The following is a 9,882-nucleotide window of genomic DNA, read 5'->3' as shown; positions in this document are numbered from 1 at the left end:
CAAACCTGGTAGCGGTGGAAGGCATGCGCAGCAAACCTGGCAGCAGTGGAATACATGCGCAGCAAACCTGGTAGCGGTGGAAGGCATGCGCAGCAAATTTGGCAGCGGTGGAATGCATGCGCAGCAAACCTGGCAGCGGTGGAACACATACGCAGCAAACCGGGTATCGGTGGAAGGCATGCGCAGCAAACCTGGCAGAGGTGGAACGCATGCGCAGCAAACCTGGCAGCAGTGGAGCGCATGTGCAGCAAACCTTGAAGCGGTTGGAACACATGCGCAGCAAACCTGGCACCGGTGGAACACGTGCGCAGCAAACCTGGCAGCGGTGGAACGCGTGCGCAGCAAACCTGGCAACGGTGGAACGCATGCGCACCAAACCTTGTAGTGGTGGAATGCATTAGCAGCAACCTGGCAACGGTGGAACACATGCGCAGCACACCTGGCAGCGGTGGAACGCATGCGCAGCAAACCTTGTAGCGGTGTAGCGCATGCGCAGCAAACCTGGCAGCGGTGGAACGCATGCGCAGCAAACCTAGTAGCGGTGGACCGCATGCTCAGCAAACCTGGCAGCGGTGGAACGCATGCACAGCAAAACTGGTAGCGGTGGAATGCATGCGCAGCAAACCTGGCAGCGGTGGAACGCATGCGCAGCAAACCTGGCAGCGGTAGAACGCATGCGCAGCAAACCTTGTAGCGGTGAAACGCATGCGCAGCTGACGGAACGTCAGTACATAATCTGGCGGGTAGTCTGATAGAACATCGGAATTCTAGGAGTTTAACTTTTTTATACCTTTAAATCGTGGGTTTAGTTCCACTTAATGATTTACTGCTGCTCAGAGGCTCTGGGCTTCAGCAAAATGGCAGCCTCCAGCAAGAAGAAACAAGAACAAAGCTGAAGGCAATTTACAGCGCACACTAACTTTGGCAGCATAATTATTAAAGTGTCCCTTGCTAAAGAACATTATTTCCATCAAGTTGTTATGGGTAAAGTTCCGCTTGTGTAAGTCGGTTGGAGGAAAAACGCTATCCTCCTGAACGCGCTGGCCCTGGGGGGGGGGGTGGGGGGGTTCTTCCCCTAAACGCCTGTTTATGTGTGCACAGACACATAGGATAACACAGAGGGGTGTTTAGAGGCAGAAGAACACCCTAAAAGCTGCTTTTATGACACCATGTATACATAAGGCTGACTTCTGCATGCACATATGACAAGACACTATGACAGGATTCCTTTTATTATAAAAATACACAGTCCCCCATCACATGACCATCAGACAGAAGACCGGGAGCGCGCTCTGTAAGATGAGTACCGGGGGAAGCACACGGGAGCGAGCTCACAGTATCATGGAAAATCCCAGCAGCGGCGATAGGATCAAAACGAGGCTTGAGCCGCAGTAAGGGGCGGGGCTAAAGAAGTAGCGGTGTGCGCATGCCTTGATCGGCTTCACTGACGCTTTACTGCTCCTCCCGGGAAGTTTCTCCTGTGTGCCCGGAGCCGGTGATCTCTCAGTGTGTACATTCATACGGTAGGGCTGTGCGCTGCCCTGATAACTCCACACTTCCGGTTTTCTGTTCCATAGGAGGTGCTGAGTGGGGGAAGAAGAACCTGATGAGCGAAGAGGGTGGACGGCTCGAGCACTCCCCCATCAGTCCGGTTAGTGGCACTGCTAGGAGGTGTATGTCTTGTGTCAGTCAATGTGGGGATGTAGAGGGGGGGATAGTGCTGAGTGTGGGGTACAAGGAGGGGGGGGACAGGGTGACATGGATGGCAGTGGGGAATGTAGTCCTCTATGAGGTGCACATGGAGCTCAGAGGTGTCCCCCACTCCTGGAATGTGTCACCATTTCCTGCAGCTCTAATGGTGGCCTTGTGGTTTGGTCCTCCAGGAATGTAGATCATGCCACTTAGATGACAGGCAGAGAGATATCCGAATAGATGTTCCCTGAAGCCGAGCGCTGGGATATATGTACATTCCATTAGAAAACTCCATCAGAGCTGTAACTTTAGGGCAACCCACCTAATATTCAGTAGGTCCCCCCTTTTTGCTGCATGGACACCAGTAGACCTCTGAAGGTAGGCTGTGGTATCTGGCACCAAGCTGTCAGTAGCAGATCCTTTAAAGTCTTATTGCATAAAAAGATGTCTAGTAAAAAAAACAAAAACCTTCTGCATGCAGCCTCCCCTCCGCAGCCCCCCTGAATACTTACCTGAGCCTGATCCAGCGATGTGCATGAGAGCCAAGGCTCTGTCAGGTCTCTCACTCCTCATTGGCTCCCGCTGCTGTCAATCAGAGCCAATGAGGAAGGGGCACTAAACCTTATGCCTTCTGGACAGACAGCGATCTGTGTGATGTAGGAGCACTAAACCTTATGTGGATGTGTTTTAACGGGATGGGTGGTTTGTGGTCCTAGAGGCTGCTCACCAGCACCTGTGGGGTCTTGCTGGACCCCCCAAAGAAGTCTGTTGAAGTTTTTAAAAGGATGGGAATGCCACACCAGCTTGTACAGACTTTTTAAAGAGGTTGTAAACCTCAGAATTTTTTTTTTAAATGACACCTGAAAGACAAACACATAATGAGCTAGTATGCATCGTATACTGGCTCATTATGATATACTTACCTTAGAACGAAGCCCCGAAGCGGCGACCGCTCACCTCTCCCATGGGTGACATGTTCTGTCACCCTTCTTCCGGGTTCGCGGCATTCGGCCATCTGATTGGCTGGACCCGCGATTACGTCACTCCCGTGCATGCGCGCGGGAGCCGACGGTCACGGCACAGGGCTCTGAAGGAACGGCACCAGTGGCCGTTCCTTCAGAGCGCATGCGCCAGTGATGTCACTGGCTTCATGTAAGGTAAATATCTCCTAAACGGTACATGTTTAGGAGATATTTACAGTACCTATAGGTAAGCCTTATCATAGGATCACCTATTGGTACAACTTGCAGAGGAGGGTTTACTTCCTCTTTAAGGCTGGATTCACAGTATTGTGGCCGCAGGTTCCTTCCTACCTGGGGTTCTGGTGCGTCCCTGTTCACTGTTTCAAGGGTGGATCAGGTCCAATTTTTTTGCCTGTATTCAGACCTGAAATGGAGCCAAAGACCCACTGGACCCTTTTGCAGGGCGCTCCATGGCCACCCCAGACCTGTGTGAACTGGCTCCATTGAGAGTCGGTCACACTCTCCTGTCATGCAAATTGGATGCAGTGAAACTCGCGTCAGTGTGAACCCAGCCTAAAAGATTTTTATTTTGTTACAACCCACGCGTTTCAGGGGCTCAGCACACCCCCCTTCATCAGAGCTAAAAACGGGATGATGCAGACACTTGAGTTGGAAAGGCCTGGACACAGGGCTCAGGAGTGAGCACTGAGCGAGGGACAGGAGTGTGGGGCAAGGAGTGCTGGTGGAGGACCTGAGAAGAGAAGGATCAGGGCTTCTCTATCCAAAAGCATTGCACAGAGCAGGTAAGTAGAACAAGTTTGTTACTTTAAAACAAACAAAAAAGAGCCTTTAGGCTCCTTTCACACTATCCATCCGTCAGACGGATTCCGTTTTTCTCAGCGGGGGATCGAGCCGCTGATCCCCCGCTGAGCAGGAGGATGACAGCTGTGTCTCCGCGATGTGTGCAGAGACACAGCTGTCAGTTCCCCATGCATCTCTATGGGGGAAATCGGATTGGAATGGACCGTCGGTCCGTTCTCATCCGATCCGCTGGACGGATGCAAAATAGGGTTTTGGACATGTCTCCGCTGACATCCGATGCCCCATAGATGCCCCATAGATCCGCCAAAAAAACGGACAGGCGGATCTGAACGGTCCGCCTGTGTGAAAGGGGCCTTAGTTCTACTTTGAGTCCTAAGTAATTTATGAAAAAATGGATATACAGCAGAATAAAGGCAATGCCTTTTGGGGGCCAAACATACTCCCCGGGCTACAGTCATGAATCAATTGGATCATTAAATGAACCTGGCCTCTGGGATATTTGGAGCTTGCATTGGGGTATGTGTGTTGATTCTAAACTCTGGGTCCTTTGCTTGTTCCTAAGGGGGGTCTCTGTTTTGTGTAATGCTTCTGAACCAGAGCTGGTGTGCCTAGTGATTTCAGTGACCATTAGAAATTCTGAAGCAAGCATCCAATCCATCTGTTTGCTCTTGTGTTTGAACTCTTCCAAGTAGAAGCAGCCCGGCACACAAAAAGCATGCAGTTCTGCCCCCCGACCACTCTGTGAATGGGGCCTTCTGGGATATTTGATGAGGCTATCCAAGGAAGGGGGGGCTGCTGTAGCACAACTCTTCTTTCTGGCCTAGGCTTAAATGGCAGTGGGAGGTGAGGCCACCTGGAAAAAAGGAGAAAAGAAAACAGAAATTGCAGACCCTTCCATTAATATTGAAGAAATCACGCGATAGTGATCTTGGATGTCTTCCATGTTCAGGTAGTTCTCAACTTCTCCCAAGGTTGTCTGCCCTTGCTGTGGCCTCTTTTGGCCGCTTCCTGTCTACATGCCCTCGCTCTAGCATTGGCAGCACATTGTTCCTCTGGACTAGATTACGGATTAGTGTAGTACTATGTCAGAACCCGGAGTATTAATTCTTCACAGGATTTAATGGCCAGTGCACTCACTTTGGTGGGGTTTTGGGCTGGGAGCGGGAAAGCTACAATACACTATTACAGGAGTCAGTAATGAGGTTGTCACCATGAGGAGCCAGTGAGAGCTGCGGGGGACCCAGAAGATCCACAGTCTCTAAATTGTTGGATTCCCTTTGGACTTCACAGAAGATTTCTCAGGATCAGAGAGGTGCAAGCAGCAGGTAAGGTAAGTGTTTACATTCGTTCTCTAAGCTCTGATGCACACCAGTGCAACTTGTTACATGACTTGACAGTTAAAGCAGAGTTCCACCTAAAAAAAAAAATACATAAAAATACCCCGGGACAGTCAGGGCTAGTACATTCCACAATGGATATCCTCTGATCTGTCCCGGGTTGCACTTACCTTTTTAGAAGAAATACTTACCTTGAAAATGTATTCTCCAGCACTGCCATCTCAGGTGTGGGCAGCTTGAAGCCAGCGCGATCCTCTTCTGCGTCCTCTTCCGTCTTCAGTCCCACGATGCACTGCACCGGCCCTGTCGTCACTTCCGGTGCGCGCGCGTCATCCCTCCACAGCTTCTGGGCATGCCCAGAAGCTGTTTAGCAAGGTATGACGGCGCCTGCACCGGAACTGACGTCGGGGCCGGTGCAGGCGCATTGATTCCTGGGAGAGATGACGTTCAGCTCCCAGGAATCATTGCAAGCCAGGAAGTGACGACGGGCCGTGGCCGCCGAGGGGAGGAAGAGGAAGTATATTTTCTTCTAAACAAGGTAAGTAAAAAAAAATAAATGCGATTATCCATTTATTTTTCAGGTGACAGAGAGGAAGAAGATGGCAAAAAGTTGTATTTTAGGGTGGAACTGCACTTTAAAAGTTGCATCCCATTTGTGGCAGTGCAACTGTTCAAATTGCTGCAACTTTGAAAATGGTTCCTGCACTATTTCTGTGCGATTTGCATTGACGTCTGTTAAATTAAGTTGCACAGATGTCAGCAAGCCGCGCATGAAATCGTGCTGATAGTTGGCTTTGAAGTCGCACTGGTGTGAACCAGAGCTAATGGGTTTGCATTGATTTCAAAAGTTATAGGGGCAAGGTCCTTTTAAATAACTTAATGTAACATCTATTTTTTTATTTTGCCCAGAGTTCCACTATGTTAGCCAGTAAAGGGTATCCCTTAAAACACCCAAAGATTCTACACTGATAAAACAAGAATATTTTCTATGTAAGAGGCGAGCAGAAGGATGTTGCTTTGGGTTCCTAAGGTTGCATGCCTGCAGGCTCCAGTGATGGAAATTCAGCCTTGATTGCACTGTGTTTTACTGGCAAGCACAGCCAAATATGATCTCTCCAAATGTACTGTACTTTACAGCTTGTGAAGCTTGAAAAGTGGCCAGTTCTGTGTATTGTACTTGATTAACACGTCAGTTCTTTTTTTATAGATTCCTGCTTGAAAAGCTGACCCACATAATTGTTTATTACTGTTTCCAAAATTTTTTATGCTGCCTCCACCTTCATTTTCAGGCCTCATCTCTAGCACCCATACATAAACAAATACTAACGCATACCTTTTTCATGGGCAGCTAAGTGGTTAGCACTTCCACCTAGCAGCACTGGTGTCGCCGGTTCAAATCCCAACCACAACACTACCTCCCAGGAGTTTGCGTGTTCTCCCTGTGTGTGTTTGTGTGTAAAGCGCTGCGTAAATTAACCACGCTATATAAGTACCTGTAATATTAGTACTGCTAATTCCATACAGTCACTACAACACTGTAAACGAGAGTATGTATTTCACAACTAAAACATACCCTCGTAAGCAGAGATGTATAGTAACTAAGTAGAACTACTTCACTATTGTACTTAAGTACCAAAAGGCGGTATCTGTACTTTTCCTAGAGTAGAATTTTTTTCTCCTACTTCCACTTTTACTTCACTACATTTTTTTCGATGATTTCAATACTTCTACTCCGATATTTATTTTATTTTTTTTTGTGCTGCATAGTTACTCGTTACTATTATAAAAATTACCACTGCCAGAACAGTAGATGGCAGGTTTCATGAAGCTCAAAAAAATGTGTATAATGTCATGTGTACTTTTGACTTCTTTCTTTAATAACTTTAATAAACTTTTGACTTCTTTCTTTAATAACTACATAACACAGTACTTGTACTTTTACTTTCAGTACTTGAGTAGCAATTTTTTTTTAAAAAAACTACTGGTACTTTTACTTTCAGTACTTGAGTAGCAAAATTTAAAAAAAAACTACTTGCAATACTTAAGTACAAAAAATGTTGAATACTTTAGTACTTCTACTCAAGTCACTTTTTGATCGAGCACTTGTACTTTTACTCAAGTATGGGTTTCGAGTACTTTATACAACTCTGCTCGTAAACCATTTTTCAAAGCCTCCATACATGCTTGCATCCACCAATTCCACATCCTCATATATCTTTAATTATTATGTAAAAGGACAGTACAAGACTAAATATAACTTCCAACACTTACAAACCTAGAGCCTTGGACCTTGTGGATGTGAAAATGCAATGAGCACCTGTCCCCATGGTGATTGCTGTCTGTCCAGACCCCTCACTAAAATACAAAAAATGTAACTCTAAATCCGGTTCACAAAATAAAATCATGTTTAAGGCTGCATTCACATGTCAGCTTATAATCGCGGGCAGAACCGCCGCGGTTCCGCCCGCGATTCGGAGATTTATTGCAAATCGCGGGACGCCTAGCGTTGCCCGTTGATTTGCAATAGCCCCCCAAACGCCGAGCGATGTTGCCGCGATTTACGCCCGCCGAATCGCGGCAACATCGCGCAAACAAAATCGCGGGACGCAATACGCTCCAAAAAAGTACAAGAGCTTCTTTGGAGCGTATTGCTTCCCGCGATTTTGTTTGCGCGATGTTGCCGCGATTTGGCGGGCGTAAATCGCGGCAACATCGCTCGGCGTTTGGGGGGCTATTGCAAATCAACGGGCAACGCTAGGCGTCCCGCGATTTGCAATAAATCTCCGAATCGCGGGCGGAACCGCGGCGGTTCTGCCCGCGATTATAAGCTGACATGTGAATGCAGCCTTAGGGTATAAGCCTGCTAATTTTATTTCTTGTTTAACTAAAGTGTTACTAAGGCTACGTGCCATTTGGTTCATCTGTGTCAAATCGCAGATTTTTGGCTGTCCTGGAGGCACAGCTGCAGAATTCCTGATGTCTCTAGATTTTTCCAGCACTCCAATCTCTTGATAAATAAAAGGTAAGTAAATTTTAGGCTGGGTTCACACATGCAGTGGCTCACAGCAGGGGGTCCGGTGCGTCCCTGTTCACTGATTCAGGTGCGGATCAGGTCCGAATTTTTGCCTGAATTCACACCTGAATCGGAACCAAAGACGCACAGGACCCTTTCCAAATGCGGTCTGCGGCCACCCCGGAGCTGTGTGAACTGACTCCATTGAGAGCTGACCACACTCTCCTGTCATGCGAATTGGATGCATTCAATTCACATGTGTGTGAACCCAGCCTTAAGTAGTACCTACAACCCCCCCCCCCCCCCCCCAGTATCATTGACAAGCCACTTAAATTCTTTACCTGCTTTTCCAAGATCTTTGCCATGTGGGACAATTGAATAAGGGGAATTATCAGGAATGCTAAAGGAGGGTCACCAGGGTGTCTAAAACTGATTTCCCCCTTTTTTTAAAAAAAAGTATGGGGTTTAAAAAAAAAAATAATTGCCTTGGTGGATGCAGCATCGATCCGATACTATATTCCCCCCCCCCCCCCAAGGTCTCTGAACTGAGAATTGAAGGATCAAACACCCCTGATCGCTCAGTTCTCTCCTCCGCTCTGAGCAGAAAGCAGGCACTATCGGTCGCCTGCTCTGTTTTCCCCTCCAGTGCTCACTGGGGTTTTGGGCTGTGAGGGGGTGGTAGCTCCCAGCTTAGAGGATGAGCCAGCTGCCAGTCCAGGCATTGATTCAGCTTCGGGACTGGCTGAGTGACATCAGCTTTCGGTGGACTTTAGTCCAGTGTCGGCTGAAAAAGGTTAATGAACTCTAGGGTCAAAAAAGCTTTAGCCGTACCTCTCCTTTCATTGATAGAGGTGCTATTTTCTGCAGGATTTGGGTGCTTCTAGTGATAGTAACTAATATATCTCCCAGTGTGCATATTCTCCTGCAATGCTGATGGACAGGTAGTTGTAACAAACCAATTGTATATGCAGAAATCTATATCCTAAAAGCTTGTTCAGCTTGCTTCCTTTTTAAAGGGTGACTCCGCTGGTTCTACGTGGCCCCACTGTATTTGTCACATAGTCACCCACCTCTAGTTGGCTGAAAGCTGGACCAGCAAGTAATGTTGGAAGATGAAATATGAGGTGAACTGTCAATGTGACAGTTATTTACATACACTGCTCCTAACTTAAAACCAAAGTTTGGGATCAGCGCTTTCATGGTTAACAGGATGAAAATAAAGTGAAGCCAGCCTTAGATTATGCAATTTTCTTTCCTGCAATCGCATTTCAGTGTTGATGGGGAATCCCTCCCGCGGAGCCATTGTATTCTTCAAGTGGGGGGAGCCACCCCCACCAGGAGAACACAGTGATTACTGCTATCGGCTAGCAATATTTGAATGTAAAATCTGACATACTGGTTGTACCAAAGTTGATCGATCAACTTGGGTACTTTCAGCCTGCCCATTCTTCGTGTGAATCCCAGCCAGTCCCTGCTGAACCGGCCGAGAGTTTGAAACATCTATTGCCAGCTTAATAACGACTGTTTAGTGACCACATCTGTGAGGTTTTTCGGGTGGCATCGGCCCATGTGTGCGGCAGCCGGTCTGACAGAAGGTGGCTTCTGTTGAAGGGTCATGACCAAAAATGGTCTGCAGATGGGCTCCCAAATGGCCATCTTGGCCAATGGCTGAGAGGGCTGACCGCAGTGCTCCGGGGGGGGGGGGGGCTTCCCCCTGTAAGAAAACAATAAGATAGCAAGAGAGATCACTGTACTAACGTTGGATTGTTAGTACAGCGGCTCTGACCTGAGCTGTCAGTTTTTTTTTATGTTCAACCCGCTGGGTTGAACCAAAAAAAACTATTATTTTGTGTATGAGGCATAAGGATTTTTTTAAACCCCTGACAAGTTCTTTTATGCTATATGCATCCCATTGGTGAGATTTTCCTCAACTTCCTGTTTGGAGACACAATGTTTGGTAATTGAGACAAGATCTCCCTAAAGTAATGGAAATCCTCTTAGTTGTTCCAGGAACAGTTGTTGATTTCCCCTCTATATCTGACCTAGTGACAACTCC

The 9,882-nt window shown here is 47.5% G+C and overlaps 1 protein-coding gene across 1 annotated transcript in view; it reads left to right on the top strand.

Annotated features, from left to right (window-relative positions):
* Positions 1 to 1,421: 1,421 nt before the first annotated feature.
* ESCO1 (establishment of sister chromatid cohesion N-acetyltransferase 1) overlaps positions 1,422 to 9,882 on the top strand; it is a 46,786-nt gene continuing 38,325 nt past the window's right edge. The window contains exon 1 of the mRNA XM_082258425.1: positions 1,422 to 1,651. The gene's annotated coding sequence lies outside the window, so the exon portion shown is untranslated. The remainder of the gene's footprint in view (positions 1,652 to 9,882) is intronic.

This window comes from Pelophylax lessonae (genome assembly GCF_965119305.1).
Source record: "Pelophylax lessonae genome assembly, chromosome: 5".
Lineage (NCBI taxonomy): Eukaryota > Metazoa > Chordata > Amphibia > Anura > Ranidae > Pelophylax > Pelophylax lessonae.
The sequence above is the reverse complement of the archived record's forward strand: the minus strand, read 5'-3'. Positions and strand labels throughout refer to the sequence as shown.